The following is a 25,207-nucleotide window of genomic DNA, read 5'->3' as shown; positions in this document are numbered from 1 at the left end:
TGGGTCCTTCTCCCCCGCCCCTTCCTGCAGCTGCGTAGGAACCAGGCGGTGAGCACTTCCCTGCCCGGAGGCTGGAGGCTGCACTGAAACCTGGGGTGGTGAGTGGCTTATCTCCCCCACACACACCATAAATATACCCCCAGTAAATATACCCCCGGCACAGAAAAGTTTTGTATACCCCGTGTGTTATATTCGTGTGTGGGGTATACAAGATTTTTTTTACTCAAATAGAAAAAAACACGGGGTATATTTGGGTGCGGGGTATATTCGGGTGTGGGGTATATTCGTTAAATTATGGTAGTCATGCAGTGTAGATGTACCTGGAGCCTCTGTGTGCTTTTACGGTAAGACATAACCATATGGCTCAAAAATACATTCCATTTGTAGATTACTACTGAACTATATGCAGAGTCATGATGCTGTTTCCAAGATACAGTGTCAATAGGAAATGCAAGGAAAACATTATTTAGAAGGATTACTTTGGGGTTGGATTTTTAAATGCAAGGACAATATGATGAAGCTGTTCCCAAGCTTGAAGTAAACCAGACATTTCTAACACAAAGCAAAACAAAACTTAAACAACACTTAATAAAAGCTAACTTACAAGTTATATATTCGTAGATCGGTCAATCTTTCTGTTACAGAAATACTGATATAGATCTATTTGAGTATTAAGATGCTAAATGATGGGGGGAGTCGATATATATATATAGCCATCATCATAATCTATGTGGGGCTATAGAAAGGATAATTAAAATAAAGCTGAACCCTAAAGTAAGAAGAGAATCAGCCACCCTATCAAAAAAAAAGACAATTATTACAAGATCTTTAAAAGGAAGAACATTTAAAAAACATTTAAGATTCTTAAAGGCCTGGACTATTTTAGGGCAGAGAGGAAATCCAGTTGTGGCAAAGGAGAATAAACGACGTTAAGGAGAATTTAGAGTTCTGTAGGAGATTATGTTCATTTATACCTCAGAGGAATTTCTTTATTACACAGCTATAAAGTAGCAATGATCAGTAGAAAATTGGAAACTGTTTACAGACTCATTTGATTTAAGCTGAGCTCAGAAAAGGAAAAAAATCACTTCAGCTTACCTGTGATGGGAAAAGCTTGAGGAAGAAGAGAAAACTAGAAAACAGAAAAACATTGTCATTAAAGTTGTAAACCTAACTCACAACATCTCATTTATCTTGATAGTGAGTTAAAGGAGATAAAGGAGTATACCAGATATGTACTTCCAAATTTAATTTATACATGTTTGTGACAGAAATGGCAATTTCCTGAGGAGACCTTATTGAATTAAGTTTAAATATCTGTAAGGTCTGTTGCCTGACCCTTTTATTTTCTTTGGCTAGTTGCCGCACAAAACTGGCCATCTCCATCCCAGGGCATCCTCACCATCAGTTTTTCATTTGGTCAGCCTGGCAAGGCACAATGATGATGAATGATTCTGCAGCTCCTCTCCCTGTAGTGAGCACAGGACAGTATCCATCTCAAATACATCACATTGACAAAAGTACTGAGGCCCTTTTTCAGAGTAATAGGCCACCTGTGGAATTTTCCGTGTTTGGGTCAGTGTGTGATTGACTAGCAAGGGAAGCATGTTGGTGCATTCCTTGTAGATGCCATCTTCAAGGTGACCTGTGGAATGGGCAGCTGCTAACTGACTAGACACATCCCTGTCTGGATCGAACTTTACCAAAGACACCATGAGCAGTAACCATACAAGCATCGCTCCATTGCACAGTTTTTAGCAAAATAACAGATGTCACAACTGGGGTAGGATGGGATGGACAAGAGGCTGCCAGCAGGCCAGATCCAGCCCACTAAACACTGGATTGGCCTGCAGCCGCCTTGCAGGAATCCTCAGGCAGAGAACAGCCTACACTTTAAAAAGCCAGCTGTTCTCCGTTCTGGATGGCTGGGGAGGGAGGAGGGAGACTTCTCATGCTGATCCCACCTTCCAAAAAAAATGTTTTAGCTTCCATTGGCCAATCTCTCAGTTTCTGGCCAATAGGAGCTGAGAATTGTTGCTGGGAGCCGGGGCAGCGTAGGAAGCCTTCTCCCTTCTTCCTTGATCCCCTCATCCTTCCTCTCATGCCCAGAGCAGAGCCACACAGAGCAATGAGCAGCCCGCAGCAGACAGTCTGCCTCAGTTTCTGCTGGTAAGCACCTCCCAGCCGAAGCCTGCCTCTGGCACCCCACTGCCTCTCTTCCCCAACTCTCTGCCCCCTTCTGCACCCATACCCCCTTCCAGATCTAACACCCCAATCCCCTGCCCCAGATCACAAATCCGCTCCTACCCTATGTCACATCCCAAAATCCTGCACCCCAGTCCCTTCCCCCAAGTTCCCTTCTGTACCCAATCTTCATCCCAGACCGCGGAATACCTCCATTAATATCCTGGAAGAATGCGGCCCTCGAACACTTTCCAAAACCTTGCAGTGACCCCCCGTCAAAAATATTGCCCGCTCCTGGGGTAGGGTGTGACAGATTCCATCTGTCACAATGCTCCTAGTGATGGCACAAGTCTAAAACATGTGGATCCTTCCTCTTCATGCTTTTGAAAATATTTGGGATACCAATTTAGCAACTGCTCATCTTTGATAAATATATGCATATTTGGTTAGATGAGTGTGTGTGGTTCTTTTGATTTTTTCATAAAGCACTGAAGATAAACATCCTTAAAATTGACCCTCCAGCACTTTCAGAATACAGTCTTTTTTCTATAATTAACACTCTTTTCCTCTTTCCCAAGGTTTGAGTAATCTTCCACATGGATTACAATAATACCGTTTATTAGCCTCTTCATTATGCCTAATATGTCAAACAGTCTGTCATAAACACAGCTTAACTGCAATAATCAGACGAAGAAAATCACTGGATTTATCTAACAATAACTCTGTAGTCAGAGCCTGATCAGAACATGCATTACTTTTGTCACATGACACAAGACAGCAAACTGAACTAGTAAAATGGAAGTATCAGGCGGTTGTGAAATATATTGCAGAAACAGGAAACATTATCTCAACATAAAAAAATATAACACCAGAAAACACTACTGAGGTGACTATTAAAATCTTACCAAATTAATAAATAAGATTATTTCAATATATGCATTTTATCTTTCTACTTCACTATACTTACTCAATAAAATACCTTGAATACTGCAAATATTGAAGTTAACTAGCAGAAAACATTAAGCGTACAAACACATGAATAAATTTAGGCACACGAGTAGCCCCATTGACTTTAATGAAACTACTCATAGACCGTAAATTAGTGATGATACTAAGTGTGTGCAGGACCAGAGTCACAATTATCAGTAGCAATTTGCAAATTGCAAGACTTACCACATTATTTACAATAAGTAGTACGTTGGTGCATGGGTGTATAATACACAACCAGAGCTGGTCCTTTGTTTAAATACAGTTTTTCTGACCACAAAAGGCTTTCATTAAAAAAATAAATTTTAGTGAAAAAAATATAATTTTCAAAAAGTTCATTTTACGCTCATATTTCTGCCTCATTTTATCAATGTTTTATAACTAAAATATTTATTACAATTGTGTTCAGGTATGAAACAAAAACATGGGTTTTGGTAAACATAAGGGGTGCGTCTAGACTGGTAAGATTTTGCGCAAAAGCAACTGCTTTTGCACAAAAACTTGCCGCCTGTCTACACTGGCCACGAGCATTTGCGCAAGAACACTGACGTTCTACTGTACAAAATCAGTGCTTCTTGTGCAAATACTCTGACACTCCCGTTCAGGAAAAAGCCCACTTGCACAAATGTTTTTGCACAAGAGGGCCGGTGTAGACAGGCAGCTAAGATCTTTTGCGCAAAAGCAGGCTAAACGGAAAAAAGCCCTAGTGGCCGTTTGGAGGCTCCGTAGCTGCAAGCAGCTCCCGGACTTCCTGGTAACCCGAGACCCCTTAAAGGCAGACGCAGCCTGCTAAGCGCACGAGGCAGAAGCCCTTCTGGGACCTCTGGCCAGAGCTCTGCCACAAGGTCCCTGCCGTCCCCAACGCCACCCAGAGCAGGATGGCAGCTCAAGGTGGAAAGCAACCACCTGCACCCTCAGCACAGGAGGCCCCAAGGGGCCGAAAAAGAAGGGCCCCATCCTGGTCCTCGGGGGAGCTGGAGGCACTGCTGGACCTGTGGCAGGAGGAGGAGGCCCTGCATGACACCTGCTCCCGTCGCCACAATGAGGACATTTTTGCCCGCATGGCCCAGGTGCTCGCACACCAGGGTCATCCAGCCCAGACCCTGGCACAAGTCCGGGCAAAAGTAAAAGAGCTGCGCCTGGGCTATGTGCGGGCCAGCGGGCAGGAGCTGACATCTGCCCCCGCTACCGACAGCTCTACCGCATCCTGGACCAACCAGCACTGCAGGGACCGGACGTCCCTGTGGACACCAGCGTTCGTCCCCCCATCACCAGGACCACCAAGGCGGGGGAAGGAGACACCCGCAGTGGGTCGGAGGACGAGGCCAGCACTGCCACCCTGCAGGCCCCCTCCAGCAGCCCCGACGTTTCCCATGCGTCCTCGGAGGCTGGGGAAGGATCCACCGGTGAGTGTTGCACTTTTCACTCACAAGGGCGGGGGGGAGCCAGGCGCCCGGAGAGGGGAGAGGGGGAGCAAGTCACTCAGGCCATGTGAGCTGCACGGGCTGTGTGGCATTAGGCAGTATGCAGCATGTGCAACCATGTGGCCGCAGCAGGCAGCTCCAGAGCACGCCTGTTACCATGTTGCTCACACACATCCAGCAGGACCGGGGGAAAGGGTGGATGCCAGCTGGAACCAGCCAGGGCCCCAGGGACTCAGGCCAGAGCCCGCACCTCCGCAAGAGTGCAGCACACAGAATGGCACACTGTCCCATGCCTGGCTGTGAGGCACAGCCAGCTGCTCCTGGTAAAACCGCAGTGTCACAGCCCATGAGCGTGGCCCCCACTGAGCCCCTCGCCTGCTCCCAGTGCCTTGGCTGGTCCCCTGAGAGAAGTCCCCACTGCGGCCACACATGTCCCTGGGCTACATGTGTGAGGGCTAGAGGAAGGGGGAGAGGGGAAGCACTCAGGCTGGTCCTAGGGCCACCTGAGTTTTGCTGCGAGGATGGGACACTCCCCAGTCACCCCCTTGGTTCCGTCCAGGAGACATCTCACGTGATGAGGATCTGAGAGCCCAGACCACGTCTGCCAGATGTGCTCCCAGGCATGGTGTGGGGATTCATCTCACTCCCTGTCAAACACCATTGATTAGCCCAAAGCCTCACAGCCTCCACCAGCAGGGAGTTCCACAGGTTAACACAACACAAGCACCCTCCCACCCTCCAAGGGGCCAGGATACAGACTGGTGGTTAAAATACATGGAGGAGGACCCTACTCCGGGGGTGTATGCAAACATACAACACGGGGGGGAGGGGAGTAACCGAGTGGGCCCAAGCCACACTACTGTGGTGTCACCTGGGCTCAGGGGTGGAGGGCATGAGGTGTGGGGACAGTGGCTGAGCTTCCTGACTGACCCATCCTTTCTTCTGCTCCCTGCAGCGGGACAAAGCACAAGCAAGCCGGTGACCCTCCAGCCCTGTGGCAGCGGCAGTGGCAACAGCAGCACCCCCAGCCGCCCAACCACCAAGGCGGCGGGTCCGCCACCGGGACCAGCTCCTTCGGCACTACATGCAGGCTGTCGAGCACATCGAGGCAGCCATCACTCAGCACGTGGAGGTGGACCTGCAGTGGCGCCAAGAGGCCTGGAGCTCCTTCCAGGCCCAGTGCGTCCGCATGATGGATTCAATAGCCATCTTCACTGCACACATTGGCCATGCCATTCACTATGGCATGGCCTTGCCCCATGCCCCCCCCATCCCTCCCCTAGCACTGCCCCTGCCCCCTCCTGCAATGGCCCCTCCTGCCCCTGGTCGTGCCCCTCCTGCCCACCTCCCCGTGCTGCCTGCCCCAATGCGGCCTGCCCCCATGTGCAGGTCCGCCCCCACAGAAGCAGTTGCAGAGGCCACCTCTTGCAGGAGTAGCTCCTCCCCTTCCCAGTTGAAGGTCTCCTTCTCCTCCCATCCTAGATCTCCCGTCTCCCCATTGTAAATAAAAAGTTACAAGTTTTTGTTAAAAAAAAAAACTGTGTTTGTTGTTTATTGGGAGGTAAGAGGAGGGGAGGGGGAAGGAGAATTGGGAGAGATTTGTAAAGGGAGACCGAGGCAACCCTATTATGGGGCCTGGGAGAACATGTCCATCAGGCCCTCCCAGATGCGCACCCCCTCCTGGTGCACCTGGTGGATGGCAGCTGTGCAAAGCTGTTCGTAGGCCTGGCCCTCACCTGCCATCCATGCCGGGAGGAAGGCCTCCCCCCTCCGCTCCACAAGATTGTGGAGCACGCAGCACGCAGCCACTACCGCCGGGACATTCCGCTCACGCATCTCGAGATGGGTGAGCAAACAACGGAACTGGGCTTTCAAGCAGCCGAAGGCGCACTCTACTTGGTTGTGGGCCTGGTTGAGGCGGTTGTTGAACCGGGCCCAGTTCTGGTCTGGCCACCTCATGTAGGGCCGCATTAGCCATGGCAGCAGGGGGTAGGCCATGTGCCCCACGACACAGATGGGCATAGGCACGTCCCCGACAGTAAACTCCCGCTGTGGGAACTAAGTGCCCGCCTCCAGCCTGCAAAACAGGCAAGAATTGCGTAGGATTCAGGAGTCGTGTGCCCTGCTGGACCAGCTCGCATAAACGTTCATAAAATGGGCCGCTCGATGCTCCGGGGCACGGATGGGGATGTGGGTTGCATCCAGGGCTCCCCTGCAGTTGGGGAACCCGAGGGCAGCGAAGCCGGCTACCGTAGCGTCCACGTCATGCAGGCGGATGACTCTCGGGAGCAGGACGTCATTGATGGCATGAACGACCTGCAGAAAGGTGCAGAGAAACACGGGAACACATCACATAAGTCAGAGTGAGTCTGCACTCCCTTGGTCCCCCCATCCCTGTGATGCCCTCTGTGCTCAGGCCCACACACACACACCAGGACCTCCTCACCCCCCCCCACCCCCACCCCCCGCACCAGCAGGCCTGTGCAAGGGAGGGACAGCCCAAACCCCTGGGTGACCCAGCCTGGAGTCTTGGCTGCCCCTGGGCATGGAGTGCAGCACCCTCCCCCAACCCCACTCCCCACTCCTCCTGGGACTTACCTCCATCACGACGACACCGACGGTCAATCTGCCCACCCCAAACTGGTGTGCCACTGATCGGTAGCTGTCCGGGGTGGCCAGCTTCCAGACTGTGATGGTGACCCTCTTATTGACGGGGATGGGTGCCCACAGCCGGAGTGCAAGGGCGAGCCAGGCACAAAGCTCCAGGAACATCCGCTTTCGCATGCGAAAGTTCAGGAGCCATTGCTGGTCGCCCCATTGGCCTGGGACCAGCCGGTCCCACCAGTCCGTACTGGTGTCCAGTCTCCACAGTGGCCTCTCCAAGCTGGGTGTGGATGGCACAGGGACGCCATGGCCTCCCTGGTGAGGGAGTCCAGAGCAATCTGCACTTCCAGGTCCTGGAAGAGGAGGGCAGTAGCCTGGAACACCAGCTGCAGGCACTCCAAAATGGCCAGAAGGGGCCAGAGCAGGCACATGGCACAAAAAACAAGGCAGATGAAAAAAAAACAGGCAAAGGCACTAAAAGGAAAAAAGGCAGTGGTGTCCAAAAAGGCAGAAGGCAACCACAAAAACTGCAAGAGATCCTATAGCACGCAGCAGGAGAAAAACGGTTGTCCGGGGAGATCCCTTTAAGCACGTGTCTCAAAGGAGCTCCAGCCCCCAAACCCCGAAAAGGGCTGGTGCCCTTTTGCCCTCTTCAAAATGGTTCCGGGCTTCTGCTTTTGCGCCAAAGCGTCTCGCGAATGTAGACGCGCTTTTGTGCAAAAGCACATTGTTGTAACGATAACTCCGGGACCGATCTAGATGCGCTTTTGCGCAAATACATTTAACAGAAAAACTTCTCCATTAAAAGTTTTTGCGCAAAATCATGCCAGTCTAGATGCAGCCAAGGTGTGTTCAGTAGTGATCTTGAACACTATTTGGACAAATGTTTTAACAAATGATAGAAATGTCATGGAAACGTAAAAAAAATCCCACGTAACTGGGTATATTTCATGCCTTGTGAAACAGACACAACTTCAAACTTTTAAAATTTCCGGTGAATGAATCTGATTTTCTACCACCTGTATACATATTCAAAGCCTAATTTGAGAAGAATTGTACCATTATGAAATGGGCACGTTTCTGAATTAGAATGGACACAAACAACTAATCCTTTTATGGACATAAATATGGACCTTGTTGAATTCAATTTGCTAATTTTAGAAACAGCATGTATACAATGTTTGAGGAGACCTACAAGGCTATGTCAACACTTAGAGCTATAGATGTGATCCTCATTTCCAGTAGACATACTGGTATTAGCTCTCATTGAGTTAGTCTAGTAGGGTATGTCTACACTACCACCCTAGTTCGAACTAGGGTGGTTAATGTAGGTAACCGAAGTTGCAAATGAAGCCCGGGATTTGAATTTCCCGGGCTTCATTTGCATCTTGCCGGGCGCTGCCATTTTTAAATGTCCGCTAGTTCGGACTCCGTGCCCGCGGCTACACGCGGCACGGACTATGTAGTTCGGAATAGGCTTCCTATTCCAAACTACCGTTACTCCTCGTGGAATGAAGTGTACCAGTAGTTCGGAATAGGAAGCCTAATCCAAACTACCTAGTCCGTGCCGCGTGTAGCCGCGGGCACAGAGTCTGAACTAGCGGACATTTAAAAATGGCGGCGCCCGGCAAGATGCAAATGAAGCCCGGGAAATTCAAATCCCGGGCTTCAATTGCAACTTCGGTTGCCTACATTAACCACCCTAGTTCGAACTAGGGTGGTAGTGTAGACATACCCCTACAGACAATAGTTAGTGCGGGTCCAGTGGTGCAGGCAGTGGTGAGCAGCAGAGTGAGAGAGCAGCATCAATTATGTGCCACAGTATCCGAGCACATTTGTCTTTGGTGTAGCAAGCCCATGCTACTTGCTACTGCCCCTGCTACCATCGGGCATGCCAATGGGGAGCAAGGGGATGGGGAAAAGAGGCCATTGCTTGAAGCTCTCTGCCGCAGTTGCTGCTACTGCTGCATTGACAGCACCTGGAACCCCGGGCCCTTTTGAATTGCCAGAGGAGCGCCGGAGAGCTGAATGAGTCCAAAACTATCTATAATTTATTTCCAAGTGCATAACGACCACTGCCTTTTTCAATCACTAAACTATTAGCATTTAACTTCTTATTTTGTAAAGTAGCTTAAAGGACTTTTAAGTATGAAAGACATTAAATAAAACCAAATCTATCATATCCACACAGAACACGAGGAAGAGGAAGAGGAAGAGGAAGAGGAAGAGGAAGAGGAAGAGGAAGAAGAGAAAAACAGAACATGCACCAAGGGCCATTTTCCCAAAAAAGCTCTGTAGCGTAGACGTACCCTCAGTTGGTGTCTACCTCCATTCACCTCAAATGCAACTATTCCAGTTTGTACCAGCTGAGGACTTAATTACACTGAATAACAAATGAGAGTGGGTTTTATCTGGCCGTCAAACAGCCTAAACTTTGGATCAGTTTGGTCAAATTTTAGGGTATACATTGGGTTGTTACAACAAGAAGGAAGAAAAATGGTTCTTCTTAACCTCTGAGGAAAGGACAAAACAATGTGCACGGAACGTCAGACATGTACCACTCTAATTATTTGATGGCATTGGTGCCATTAATTCTCCATGACGTTTTGAAGGAAAATCACTACCTTGTCAATCTTCTGAAAAATGAATTTGTGACAACAAATAAACATTCCTCTAAATTTCAAAATTAAGTAAACAAATTTTAGACACATGGGAACAGATTTGCCAAAGTACTGAGCATGCAAAGCTGCAACTGAAGTTGATTGGAGCTGTGCTTTGGGTATAGAAAGTGCTCTAAACATATTATGTTCTGGAAAACCCATTCCAGGATGTCTCCTGTTGGTGCACTGAGGATTATTAGACACTTTTTTATAATTTTGTCTTTAATCTCTCTCTGTCTCAGTTCCCCTTCTGTGAAGGAAGATAACAATAAACCCCCCTCCCAGGGGTGTTGTAAAGATACATTAATTAATGTTTGTGAGATACTCAGTTACTATGGTGATAACTGCCATAAAAAATCTATGAAGGAAGTGCTAATTCAGAATTTAGTTCAGAGTTTGAATGGAATGTTGTAACGCTGAATGATGAGGCTAGAAAGAAATTGAAGCTACCCATTTAGTGATTGCCAACAATCTTATTTACTAAATGGGGCAAAAATAGTTCGTGATCATGTAATTAGAATGTGTCAAAATGTATGTGCACAAAGGAGCAGAATTAAGGTAGCACAGATCACCTTAATTTGGGCATTTTCTAACTTTTCACTGCTTTGGGCTGTGTGACTTAATGGCTGAGTCTAGACTGGCAAGCTTTTCCGCAAAAGCAACTGCTTTTGCGGAAAAACTTGCCAGCTGTCTACACTGGCCACTTGAATTTCCGCAAGAACACTGACGATCTCATGTAAGATTATCAGTGTTCTTGCGGAAATACTATGCTGCTCCCATTCAGGCAAAAACCCTCTTGCGCAAATTCTTTTGCGCAAGAGGGCCAGTGTAGACAATGCAGTATTGTTTTGCGCCAAAAAGCCCTGAACACGAAAATGGCGATCGGGGCTTTCTTGCGCAAAACCATGTCTAGATTGGCACGGACGCTTTTCCGCAAAAAGTGCTTTTGCGGAAAAGCGTCCGTGCCAATCTAGATGCTCTTTTCCGCAAATGCTTTTAATGGAAAAACTTTTCCGTTAAAAGCATTTGTGGAATATCATGCCAGTCTAGACGTAGCCAATATGAAGAATAGGAGCCTGCAAAGGTGAAATGCAACAAGATATTTACTAGTTGAATGAGCAGCAAACAAAGGTAGATTACTAACTGGGTAGGTAGAGGTCTGGTTTTCGACTGGGAGGCCTTGTAGAAAAGGGACCCTAACGACTTCTGCCAACCAAGCCATTAAAATTCCAGTTAGTGACACAGTAGGGCCCAGGGCTCAGGCAGGGTCCCTACCTGCCCTAGTTCCGTTCAGCTCCCAGAAACAGCTTCCAGGTGCCTGTGCTCCCTAGGCACAGGGAAGCTCCATGCACTGATGCCACTCCAGGTGCCAGCTCCATAGCCTACAATGACCAGGAACCATGACCAATGGGAGCTGTGGGAATGGTGTCTGCAGGTGTAAGGGCACCAAAGAATCATAGAACACAAGAACTGGAAGGGACCTCAAGAGGTCATTATATCCAGTCCCCTGCCCTCACCTCAGGACCGAGCACCCTCTGGATCATCCCTAACAAGTGTTTGTCTAACCTGCTCTTAAATATCTCCAGAGATGGAGATTCCACAACCTCTCTAGTCAACTTTTTCCAGTGTTTGACTACCCTGACAGTTAGGAACTTTTTCCTAACGTCCAACCTAAACTTCCCTTGCTGCAATTTAAGCCCATTGCTTCTTGTTCTATCCTCAGAGGTTAAAGAGAATAATTTTTCTCTCTCCTCCATGGAGGAGACAGCATGTGGATCCCCCATGTCTAGGGGCCACAGGCACCTGGTGGTTGCTTCCTGGGAGCCAAAGTAAGCACCACTGGGACCCCACAGTCCCTCTGACTTGCCAAACTCCTGCCTAGAGTCCCCTCCTGCACTCAAACTCCCTCCTAGAACCTGCACATCACACACCCCAACCCTCTGCCCCAGCCTGGAGCCTTCTCCCACACCCTGAAACCCTCATTTCTGGCCCCAACCAAAGCCCTCACCTCCACACCACAACCCCCTGATCCAACCTGGAGTCCTCCCCAGCAAACCCAAGCACCTCATCTCCAGCCCTACCCCAGAGTCAACACCTCCAGCTGGAGCCCTCATCCCTCCTCCTGTATCCTAATCCCCTAGCTCTGCCCAGTGAAAGTGCGTGAGAGTGGGGGGGAGCTAGTGATAGAGCAAGAGAGGATGGAGCAAGCGAGTTGGGCCTTGGGGAAGGAAAGAGGCAAAGGTACTTGGTTTTGTGTGATTAGAAAGTTGCCAACCCTGCTTTAGAAAGAGAGATTGAGAAAATGACAAGGTATAGCCGATAGTAAATATTCCTACCAGAAAGTGACAAAAACCAGCAACAAACCTAGAAGTCAAAACAGACAACAACCTTGGGGAGATCAGAGGGATTAAGAAAATGTCAGCTGTCTGGATTCAAAATAGTACTGATAAAGATTTCCCTGCACTAGCAATTTAGGCTTTCTACAGTGAAGAGGGAATTATTTAATATATTGGAAAAGTGAATAAAAACTTTAAAAACATCAATGGTCCAGTAGCACCTTAGAAACTAACAAAAATATATAAATGGTATCATGAGTTTTGTGGGCACAATCCACTTCTTCAGATGACACATATGGAGCAAGAGGCACAGAGGTTGAATTATAAAGCAGAAAAAGAGAGGGGGGGGGCTATGTCTAGACTGCAGGCTTCTTTTGGAAGAAGCTTTTCAGGAAGAGATCTTCCAAAAAAAAAATCTTCTGAAGAGAGCGTCCACACAGCAAAAGAGCACCGAAAAAGCAATCTGCTTTTTTGAAAGATAGTGTCCACACTGAAAGGACGCTATCTCACATTTAAGATATGATTACTATGGATAGAGTGGCCACCAGGGCACCTGTGCTTTTTCCTCTTTCCTCTTTTTTCGACAGAACTCCCTCTTCCCCATCCACACACACCTTTTTCTGAAAGAGCTCTTTCAGAAAAAGGCTTCTTCCTCACAGAAAGAGATTTACCACTGTCAGAAAAACCCCTCTGTTCTTTCCTTCCCCCCCCCCCCCTTGAAAGAGCACAATTGCAGTGTGGACATAACCAGAGATTTTCAGAAAAAAAGGCCGTTTTTCTGAAAAAAACTGTAATGTAGACATAAGGGAGGAGAAAGAAAAGGAAAAAACTGTCAATTAAAGTGTGTGTGCTAAATGAGGCTAATAGAGTAGGCTGTAAGTGCATGATACTTAGCTTTTGATGTCATTTGGGTGTTGAATATGATGGTCCATCCAGTTCATATCTTTGTTCAAACCTTGTGAGCTAGTATCAAATTTGCATATGAAAGCTAGTTCCGCAGATTCCCTTTCTAGCTGATTCCTGAAATTGTTTTGAAAGAGAATAACCACCTTTAAATCCATTAATAAGTGCCCCCACAAGTAAATCTGTTCTCTAATAGATTTCTGTGATACCAGTTCGAATATCGGATTTGTGTCTATTAATCCTTTGTCGTAGAGACTGTCCAGTCTGACCAATATACATGGCAGAGGGTCATTGCTGGGACTTGATGGCATATATCACATTAGAGGCAGTTGTCTGAGCCTCTGATGTGGTGACTTATGTGGTTAGTTCCTGTGTGTAGATGTGTGGACAGAGTTGGCACCGGGGCTTATTGTAGGGTTGGGATCCTGGGTGAGTATGTTTGAGGTGTGATGTGTGGTTTCTGGAAAAAATTTGTTTCAGGTTAGGCAGTTGTCTGTAGGCAAGGATTGGCCTGTTCCCCAAAGCCTGTATAGTGAGGGGTCATTTTCCAGGATAGGTTGTAGACTATCAATGATGCGCTGGAGGAGTTTAAACTGAGAGCTGTACGTGATGACCAGTGGTGTTCTGTTATTTTGTTTGCTGGACCTGTGAGGGGTAAATTGAGGCTGTCCATGGTATCTTGCTGAGAACTGACAAACTCAGATCTGACAGTATTAGTCCAAGCCTGAGAAACATACAGTGCAACAGTTACTGTGACCCTGGTTCCCCTGGAAACCACATTCCAAAATGGCCTCATTTTGATAAGGCCGGTACCAAACAACCAAACAACCGCGCGGGATTGTTTTTCATTGTCTGCTTTGTTCCTAGAAAATAAGCTTGGATCCCAAAGATTGCGCCAAAGCAATACTACCCCCACAGGAAACGCATTTTATTTCCAGCTGACAAAATGACCATCAATATGCCTTTGTTTATGTTGGCTTATTTAGCTTGTTAGGAATAACTATCTGTATTAGCGATAATATGTTTAATTGGCAATGGGCGGAGATACTGTATAACTATTGTAGACCATTGGCTTATGCGCATATCTCACTTCTGCTGCTAGACCTATCAAATCACTTCTCTTCCGTCCATCTGATACCTATATAATCTAATGTATGTTTTGATTAAGTTAGTGCTCACCAGGTTAACCTCTAATGAATACTTCACCAGCTCTGTGAACCAATAAATCCTCTGCTTGTTTTCACCTGCACCCAGTGAGCCCAGAAATTATTCCCTACAACCTGTCTTGAAGAAGCTGATGCCTGGGTACTTGTCTGGCTCTGTCAGTCTGTTTATTCACTTCCCCGGGTGAGTATTTCAGCTTTGAGAATGAGAGAATTTTCTGGACGATGGGAGGTCAATATTGTCTAGCAGTATTACCAATATTTCCACTGCTTACTGGGCTGTTCGAGGACATTTAGGGGTAACTTAGAGCTAAATAACAGCACAGAACACTGAGAGCTAGGACTGGTGACTGTAAACAAACTTTATGGAACCGTTGGAAACTTGGCCACACCCATGAAAAGTGGGCAGCCAGCTAACTAAAATCATTCTGGACGATGGATGTTTCTGAATGAAAGAGTTGTGGATTAGAGAGGTTCAACCTGTGCTGTAGTGTCAAGGAAGTGAATCTTTTTAGTGGACTGGTCCAGACTAAGGTTGATGGTAGGGTGGAAGTTGTTGAAATCTCTGTGGAATTCTTTAAGGGTGTCCTTTCCTTGGGTCCATATGATGAAAATGTCATCAATGTAGCATAACTAAAGTAAGGGTACTAGGAGGCTAGAGCTGGGGAAATGTTACTCAAGGTCAGCCATAAAGATATTGGCATATTGCGGGGCCATGCAGGTAACTCTGGTGCCTGATCTGGTACCCTTTTACCCTTTGCTGATCTTAACCCCAATAAATTCACTACAATTGGGTTTTGATCAGACCTCTGCTGAGCAGATTTTTCTACTTAGTACACATTTCATTTCATTGATTAAAAATTCCAGCAAATGCTACTAATTTTTAATTCTACAGAATCTTCAATTTGCAGGAAGCAGTCTCTTAGTTTAGAGCTTCACCTTTCACAAACAAATTTGTCATGTAATGCTTCATTGCCATTTTTAAAATATTTGTTAGGTACTCTGAAACTATTTCCCCTTCTAACTGATTTTACAAGTGTAGCTTGTAATATTTTCAACCATTTCTTTTCTGGAGACCTCATCTCTCTTTAAAAATCAATGAATTTGACCACTTACACTATGTGATGATGATAAATCTGTCAGCGCTCCATACCTTTTTTTTCCTTACTGCAATTCAAAATACTTCACAACATTTTTCCTCAGTTACAATTTCCTGAGCTATAAAATACTGGTTTAAAAGAGTAAATATTAGCGCTGAAGTCTTTCCTTTTTATTGAAATAAAGCCCTCCTCTACTCCAAATACCGCCATTGAAATTTTTTTGGAAAGCTGGGGCCCTAATATTTTTTTTTCTTGTGGATCTATTCCACAATGATTTTTCTAGGATCTTTCAACAAGTCCAAATCAATCCTCACTAAATTTCACAACATTATTTCCAAATTCTGTATCCTCAGGTAGATACTGAAGAATTAGAAACACACACTTTTTGTAATTCATACTGGCTTTTTAAATATAGCAGATTTCACCAAAGAATTAGAGAAATAGTGTGGCTGTTTCTGTTCAACTACCAGACAACTGTACAGCAGCCCCCTTTTCCACAGGTAAAACTGTTTTTAAGATACAAATGTACTTTAATACAAGTTGGAGTCTCTATGGCTATTGTCTAGACTATGGAGTTTTTCTGGGATACCAAAAGTATCCCGGAAAAACTCGGCCATGTCCAGGGAACGCATCTGCTGTTCTGACATTTTTTGTGGAACAGCAGACGCACTCTTTCAGAAGCCAGGTATTCCTCATGTTATAAGGAATAAGGGCTTTTCCGAAAGAGAGTTTTTTCCCAAAATTTGGCCCAGTGTGGATGGGCCAAATTTCGGAAAAGCCTCTTCCAAAAAAAAATTGGAAAAAGGTATGTAAATTGCAGAGCGCAGTTTGCGTATCTTTTTCCGAAAAAAAGTAGCCCATCCCTCCTAAGCTGGTCTAGCCAATAGGCATGCAGGAGGTTTACATATTATATCTAACACCCATGCATGCATTCTAAATCAATAAACAAACCCTTCTGTTTATGAGCCAAGATTCACCTGAATAGTTTGGCTGCTCAGAGGAACTGACCACCACACTGGGACCCTAGACGAGGTGTGTGGGTGAGGGGAGCTCTGTGTGCCAGGAAAGGGCAGGGCCTCTGATGGAAGGGGAAGAGCCAGGGCAGCCAGCTCTAAGCATTGCTTGGCCCACGGCATACACATGCCCCCCCCCCCCCCAGTACTCAGAGCTGCCAAGGGTGTGCCATGCAGTGCTCTGGCGGTGATTTGAGGGATCTGGGGCTCCAGACGCTGCCACTGCCACAATAGCACTACCCTGGAGTAGTGTATAGCAGCTGAAATGCACCAGTGAATCTGGCCCCGTGCATTTAGAAGAGCAGATTTCAACCTGTTATTCGCAGACACCTGGGGTCTGCAGAGTAGGGCGAAGGGGTCTACAAAATCATGTACTTACCATAGAACAGTGGCTGTCAATCTGTGGTCTGCAGTAGGAATGTTAGGAAGCATTTAATTCCATAATTGTGTAGCCGACAACATTTTTGTCAGATACACAATTAACTGGTAAATGGCTCTGCATTTAAGGAGCTTGAGAGCAGGCACACAAGCATGCTTGCTCGGTCCTGGCTCGTACTGGGTCCAATAGCTACCCTTGCTGCAGAACTGCACCAGGGATAGCTGTTGAACCCACCAGGAGCTGGGACTGAGCCAGCATGCTTGCACACCAGCTCTCAAATGCAGAGCTGTAGGGAGGGGCCAGGGGTTTGCGTGTACCCAACAATGTTAACCAGTAAGCACCTGGTTAATTGGTTAATCAGTTAACCAGGTACAGTATTACATCCCTAATATGTGGACCTGAGCAGGTCCAATGACTCTGTCTTTTTAGGGGTCTGCAAATGAAAAAAGGAAACTCAGAGACCTCCCCATCTAGTGTCCGATAACGAGCTATTTGAGATATTTGCTGCTAGCAGATCGGCTACATGCTATTGTAGGCAGTCTCATCACATGATTCTCTCAATAAACTTATCATGCTCAGTCTCAGGTGAGATTTTTGCCCTTACTGCTCCCCTTGCAAGGCTGTTTCAGAACTTCACTACTGTGTTGATTAGAAACCTTCATCTAATTTCTAGCCTAAACTTGTCTATGGCCAGTTTATATCCATTTGTTCCGGTGCTCAACTTAAATACCTCTTCTCTCCCTCTCTGGTGCTTATCCCTTTGATATACTCATAGGATGTGTCTACACAGCTAAGTTATTTCGGAATAGTAGCTATTATTCCAAAATAACTATGTGAATGTCTACACAGCAATCCCAGTATTTTGAAATAATTTTAAAATAACGGATGGCTTATTCCGACTTCTGTAAACCTCATTCTATGAAGAATAACGCCTATTCCGAAATACCGGCGAGAAGTCCTGTGGCACCTTGTAGACTAACTGAAGTGTAGAAGCATAAGCTTTCGTGGGCAAAGACCCACTTCGTCAGATGAATGGTCACCACATGCATCTGACGAAGTGGGTCTTTGCCCACGAAAGCTTATGCTCCTACACTTCAGTTAGACTATAAGTTGCCACAGGACTCCTCGCCGCTTTTGCAGATTCAGACTAACACGGCTACCCCTCTGATATTCCGAAATAGCTATTTCAAAATAAGGCACGTGTAAATGCTCCACTTCTGCTATTTCAAAATATTCCCTCACCAGAGCCATTCTAAGTTATTCCTCCTGGGGCTCTAAATCGAGATAGCACATCTAAATTAGGGAAGCCTGCCTCAGACTAATTTTGAGGCTTCACTGCAGTGTAGACATGCTATTTTGAAATAAGCTATTTCAGAATAACTATTCCAGAATAGCTTATTCCATAATAACTCTGAAGTGTAGACATAGTCATAGAGAGCAATCATTTCTCTCCTCACCCTTATTTTGATGGTCTAAACAAACCAACCTCGTTGAGTCTCCTCTCTTAAGGTAGGTTTTCCATTCCTTGGATCACCCTAGTAGCCATTCTCTACATCTGTTCCAGTCTGAATTCATCTTTTTTAAACATGGGAGACTAGAACTGCACAAAATATTCCAGATGCAATCACACTAGTGCCTTGTATAATACTAATAACATTTCCCTCTATACTGGAAATACTTCATCTCATCCATCCTAGGACTACACTAGCCTTTTTCACTAGTGCATCACACTTATGGATCATAATTATCCTGTGATCAATTGATACACCCAAGTCTTTCAGTTCCCTTGTAATCTCCAACACACATGTTCTCAGCTTATAGCAAAAAATCATGTTGTTAGTCTTTAAAGGTGACACTATATGACTATTTTGGGATACCGGAGGTATCCCGAAATAGCTACCCCACATCTACACAAGACACGTGTTATTTTGAAATATTATTTGAAATAATGTGCGCACTATTTCACCATCCTAATAAACCGTGTTGCACAAGGCATAAGGGAAGGCCTGAAATAGCATGTTATTTTGAAATTTGGTGCTGTGGAGACATGCCAAATTTCAAATTTCAAAATAGTTTTGAAATAAGATACACAATTTGCGTAGTGCAAATGGCATATCTTATTTCAAGTTTAGGGTACTGTGTAGACACACCCTAAATGGATGACTGATGCCTTTTGTTTTGTTGTTGATATTGCACTTCTTTCAAAACAGCTCTATACTGGCATGTGCTTCAAAGTCCAGTTTTTTATCTGACATTTCATAGATTGTAAATTTTCACCTGTTTCTGGGGACAAACTGGAGACCAACTGATTTGGTACATTGTTTCAATAATACCCATTTATTCAATACTTTATTACTGTTTGATATCAGAAATAAGCATCTTGAACTGATTTTTTTTCTTGAAAACAAATAAATAAATCCTTAATTTAAAAGATGTTTTAAAATGAATTTTGGAGAAAGTGGGAAAAAGTGTCCTATCTAATGCCATCTTATCAGAAATAAAAATAAAGGGCAGATAAAATATAGGTGAAATGTAAATTATAAGGACAATTTCTTTGCTGAATCAGGCAAGTGTCCAATTCATTATTTCCATGCAAGCATGGTGCTGTGTTCACTTGTCACATACAATTTGTAAATTCTAGCAGGTCTCCTACCCTGTCCTAACACACTTGAGCAGACTCTACATATTTGCTTTTTTTTCTATTGCACATTTTATTAGTACAGATTGCAGGCTGGCAGGTGAAAACCATTCCTGCGATCTGCAAGTTTGTAAACTCTTCTGTGCGAACAGTTTAATTTGTTTTTACCACTTTGAAGGATACTTTAGCTAACACTTATTCAAGTGAACATCTGTTCTGGAAAAGTTTTTCAATAAACAAGATGAGAGGAAATAAGAAATCATTTAATTATGACAAAGGTCCAACAGTTCACCCTATAAAATTGTGATAGAAAATTTCAGAAAAGCTTCTTCAAAAAAAAAAAATTGGAAAAAGCTGTAGTGTAGACCTAGCTTCTAGTTCCACCTACCTCTTTTGCAGAAGATGACTGATGCCTTTTGTTGTGAATTTAATCTGGGAGCAGTGCTGGATTAGCAAAACTGAGGACTGAACCACACAATACATGCAACAAAGTGAGCCAGTACAAATGTCTCATCACAACCTGCTTCTTTACTGACCTGGATTAACCACCACTGGAATAAGAAGATAGTTAAGACGCTGCCAACAGGGAACCTACTAATGAGATGGTTGCCCCATATTTCAGTTACAAACATGGATCACATTTTGCTTTTAGAGTTCTCTTTTTGTAGTTAGGCTACACTGCAACACTGTGACTATGTTCCCCAACATATTTCTATTAGTAGCATAGACTTATGCTATCTACTAAGTTCTAGGCAATCAATATAGGATGCCTGTAAGGTTGTCAGTCGGTGCTTACTGTGATGTGGATAACTGTTTACTAGGAACTTAAACTGAAACCATCAAACTAATTTCCCACAAATCATTGAAAATATGATACAGTGCTTTGGTGATCATGCCAGTTCCTCCTTTTGTCAGACTAATGGATATAAAAACTAACAATCATTGGTAAAACCTGTTTCCTCCTCAGAATCCTATAATTGCAGCTACTTAATCTAATGTAGCCTTTCTAATTTAGAGTATTTCTATGATCCCTATTCACAATCTACTCAATCTACATATGAAAATAGCAATAGCTAATATTCCACTGTGGCCACAGGCATGGAAGTCTTTAGCAGAATTTATTCTGTAGTTCAGCGGATGTGGAAAATCTCCTGCCACAGCACTCCTTTTTGGAATTTGTGGTAGTTTCAGCAGCTAGTTGATACTTAGAGTCAGTCAGCAAGCAAAGGGGATTTTAGCAAATTATAAACTATCAGGGTTCAAAGTTTGTTTCCTAGCTATGTGGTGTCGGAATGTTACTGCAATGCAAGCAACATTGCAATTCTAGCATGAGTAACAAAGAAGAAGTGAAGGCATGGTAGCCTGGGTTTTGGCACAGGACAGCTGTCCCAGTGCAAGCTTACTAGGATCCCTGGGTACACACTTGCATTGCTACCCCAAGCTGAAGCCTATGCCATTGCACTTTCATTAGTATTGTTACACATGCTAGCTAGATTCAAACTAAGATGTGTATGCCTATCAATGCCACAAATCACACCCTCGCTTGCAGTCTACAAGAGTCAAAGAGAAAGCTATACGGTGGAGAGCCACCATGTTAGAAGTCTATTTTTTTTTAAACAAAAATCCTGTTTATATAGTTTTTCCTTTAACTTCCTATTGAAAATGTTTCTCTTTAATACTTTATGTTTTACTTGAAATTTTAGTTTTCTAAGCTATACCAATGTATAGTTTACTGGCATATAAACATGTTCACTTCCCCCATCTGGCTATAAACTGTATATTCTCTCCCTGGGGATACACACTCATTTCCCATGGTTTTGCCTGCCTTTGTTCACACCTGGTGTATGGACTGCAAAAATCTAACATTGCCCTGTCACGTTCCAGGAATAAGCAAACAAAGGAAGCATTTTGCAATCTGCATGCCTGTACTGGGAGGTGGCAGTGGGAGCTCTCTGTAGGCCATCCATACCGAGTGGTATTTCTTTGCTGCAATGCCAGTAATAAAAGGGTTTGTGAAACAGTTCTTGTATTTTGATCAAAAAGCAAGTGTTTCAAAGTTTTCTACTTGGAATTTGACACTGTGCTGCATGGCTCGATACATTTAATTAAAATAATATTTTCTGCAATGAGTCTGTGCTGTGTTAATATTGCCACACAATTTCCAGTTGTCTCGGAGTTTATTAGTGCAGCTTCACTGAAACCAAGAAATTCATGGAAACCTATACAGTGCTTTGGGATGCCCCAAGTATCAAAGATGCTATAGAAAAAATATTCCATATTAAAAACACAAACAAATGAACCCTGCAATAATCATCCCAAATAATGCAGTTTCATTGCTGTAAATTATAACAGTCAGTCCATGGAAAAATCATGGAGGGGATTGTGAAGGGGCTCACCCTTTGGTGAGAGCCCCTTTGTGGTCAAGGGCATGTCTGCAATTACTCTGCCTGGCTGTTCTCTGGGGATGGGGTCCCAGAAGGCATTCCGGTCCATTGCCTGGGACCAGGCTTCTTCTTACCCCCGTTGCGGCTGCTGGGTGTTGGGAGGGCTCAGGCGTGCTCACTCCTCTGGGTCCTAGCCCTGAGACCCTACAAGTAGCAGTTGCCCGCTGAATATCAATGGAGTCTGTTGCAGTCACATTTCATGGACTACTTCCCTGAAAAGCTGCTCTGTCCAGCCCTTTCTCTCAGGCTTTGCTGTCAAGTTCTCCCTGGACCCAACTCCCACTCAAAGCTGTCCACAGTGCTGTTGTCTTCCTAGTCAGCCCTTAGGTCTGCCTGGGTCAAGCTCCAGCAAGGAACTGCCAGGCCCTGGCTCAACAGCTTATTTTATATCCACTTGCTGGGCCCTGATTGGCTGCAGGAGAAGCAGACACTCTAGTCTACGTGGAGGACCTCTTTTCTGTTCTTCTCCCTGGAGCACAGTACAGCAAGGCTTCCAGCAAGAGGGCATCAGGCCTAGTCCACCCCTCTACAGGGATCCTCAAGGAATCCATTTTGAAGCACTTGGGAGAGAGGAAAGTGAACAGAAACAATCAACATGGATTCATCAAGGGCAAGTCATGCCTGACCAATCTGATTGCCTTCTATGATGCAGTAACTGGCTCTGTGGATATGGGAAGGATGGTGGGTGTGATATACCTTGACTTTTGCAAAGCTTTTGATATGGTCTCCCACAATATTCTTGCCAGCAAGTTAAGAAGGTATAGATTGGATAAATGGACTATAAGGTGGATAGAAAGCTGGCTAGATTGTTGGGCTCAATGGTCCAATGGCTGATTGGCAGTTGGTATCAAGCACAGTGTCCCAAGGGTCAGTTCTAGGGCCAGTTTTATTCAACATCTTTATTAATGACTTGGATGAGGGGATGGATTGCACCCTTAGCAAGTTCGCAGATGACACTAATCTAGGGAGAGAGATAGATACATTGGAGGGTAGAAATAGGATCCAGAGTGACCTACACAATTTGGAGGAGTGGGCCAAAAGAAATCTGATGAGGTTCAACAAGGACAAGTGCAGAGTCCTGCACTTGTGACAGAAGTATTCCAAGCACTGCTACAGACTGGGGACCGACTGGCTACGCATCAGCTCAGCATAAAAGGACCTGGGGATTATAGTGGATGAGAAGCTGGATATGAGTCAACAGTGTGCCCTTGCAGCCAAGAAGGTTAACGGCATATTAGGGTGCATTAGGAGAAGCATTGCAGTGATTATTCCCCTTTATTTGGCACTGGTGAGACCACATCTGGAGTACTGCATCCAATTCTGTCCCCCATCCCCCGCCATTATAGAAAGGATATGGAAACATTGGAGAGAGTTCCAGCAGAGGGCAACAAAAATTATCAGGGGGGTGGAGCACATGACCTATGAGGAGAGGCTGAGGGATTTGAGGGAAGAGAAGACTTAGGAGGGCATTTGGTAGCAGCCTTTAACTACCTGAGGGGGGTTCCAAAGAGGATGGAGAGAGGCTGTTCTCAATTGTGACAGATGACAGAACAAGGAGCAATGGTCTCAAACTGCAGTAGGGGAAGTCTAGGTTGTATATTAGGAAAAACTATTTTATTAAGTGAAACACTGGAATGGGTTACTTAGAGAGGTGGTGGACTCTCCAGCTATATATGGCTTGAAAAAGCCCAGGCTGGGATGATTTTGTTGGGGTTGGTCCTTCTTTGGGCAGGGGGTTGGACTTGATGACCTCCTGGAGGTCTCTTCCAACCCTATGATTCTGGGTATACTGAAGTCAATACAACTACTCACACGCATGAAGTTTGGTACATACATAAGTGGATACAGGACTGGGGACTTAGATGGTCTTTCATAAAACATTTAAAAAAAAACAGAATAAAAATGTGAAGAGACTTACTACCAATTTGCTCTTGACCTGTAAGCAGAAGGAGTACAACACACACTAACCTTTGACCTTCTAAAATCCATTTGTGGTCAACAGTGGCATGAGTCAGAAACTTCCTTCAGAAATGAAACTTGTATAACTGTCCCACAAGAAGGGTTGCATTAGGGCTGCAAATATTACACTAATTAGAGCCTTTTCTCTGCAATCATGCATAGTCCTCAGCAGTCTTTCTTTCTATCCATTGCAGGAGTAAGCTGCACGGAATGGAGCTGTCTGGGAGATGGTATGATTGAAAATGAACGGAAAGTATGGACCATGCTCCCTTAAGTTCTAAGGGATTTGGAGAGTAGCTTCTCTTTGGATATTAACATTGCAGAGATTGTTTATAAACAACCCCTAAAAAGGGAGCCACTATAGAATTCCACCCACTCGTGCCTACGAGGTGAGTGATGAGGGTAGGAATATAAGAAAAGCTAGGGGGATGTGACATGGGGAGGAGAAATGGGAGGTCAGTAAGGGTGAGGAAGAAGTTTCACTTCACAGCCAGGCTCTTTACTAGAAAGGATTTAAAGGTTAAAAATTGTACAAGTCTAAATCAAAAATATCTTTGTTCCTCAGGGAAATTAATTTTGCATCTTACCATGGGCACTCTTTAACTAAGCCTGCACTTCAACCTTCTGCAAGTGCAGTCTTGTACAGTAACCGCCGGAGAATCTGGCAGAACACTACTCACGCGCAGGCTGTGATTTTTTTGCTTCACTGAATGTGTGGGAAGCTGCAAGTGTGAGCACAAGAAGACTAGAGGCCCATATGTGAGGGGTTCCTTTTGGCAGTCTGTGCTCTTCTTTGGGAAGGGATCCAAAGCAAATTCTTGATGCACTCTTATAGATTAATAAAACAGAGCAGAATGAGAAATTGTTAGATGGAATTTAGAGATACTGGAATGTTGGGAGTGATGAATTGCTGATTACCCTTGAAACTTGGCAAGAATCTGTGGTATGCGCTAGTAAATAAGTTTACAGGTTACAATCTGTCATAAAATTACAGTACTCCAACCTCAGCTGTAGAGTTTGCTGAAAACAATACCAGAAGATAATGCAAGTGAGGTTGGAGGATAATATTAACTTATTGCTCGAGTTTCTATCTGAGAGTTAAATGAGTGACAAATAGTCCATCACTCAGCGAGCATAGATGCAAAGTGCTTTAGAAATACTGCTGCCAAAGCTCTCTTTTTGCTTCACTGCGGTAGTTCTACAGGCTTTGGAGCTGAGGACATGACACTTGAACTCGATGCAGTGGGAAAAAAAGGAGACTCAGGAAAGGAACAAGAAAGAGGATGGTGATATAGTCATAATGATAGACAAGAAATGTTTTAGAGGGTGCATTCTGAATAGATTGGTGTTGGGGAGCAGTATAGGATTTGGGTATTGGAGAGTTTGGAGAAGTAGAGTTTATGATTATCAAGA

At 45.0% G+C, this 25,207-nt stretch overlaps 1 long non-coding RNA gene across 1 annotated transcript in view; it reads right to left on the bottom strand.

The window, feature by feature from the left end:
• Window positions 1-25,207, bottom strand: part of LOC102450964 (uncharacterized) — a 90,657-nt gene that overhangs the window by 23,208 nt on the left and 42,242 nt on the right. The window contains exon 4 of the long non-coding RNA XR_012898098.1: window positions 1,099-1,132. This is a non-coding gene — a long non-coding RNA (uncharacterized LOC102450964). The remainder of the gene's footprint in view (window positions 1-1,098; window positions 1,133-25,207) is intronic.

The sequence above is a fragment of the Pelodiscus sinensis genome, chromosome 1 (genome assembly GCF_049634645.1).
Source record: "Pelodiscus sinensis isolate JC-2024 chromosome 1, ASM4963464v1, whole genome shotgun sequence".
Taxonomy (NCBI): Eukaryota; Metazoa; Chordata; order Testudines; family Trionychidae; genus Pelodiscus; species Pelodiscus sinensis.
The sequence above is the reverse complement of the archived record's forward strand: the minus strand, read 5'-3'. Positions and strand labels throughout refer to the sequence as shown.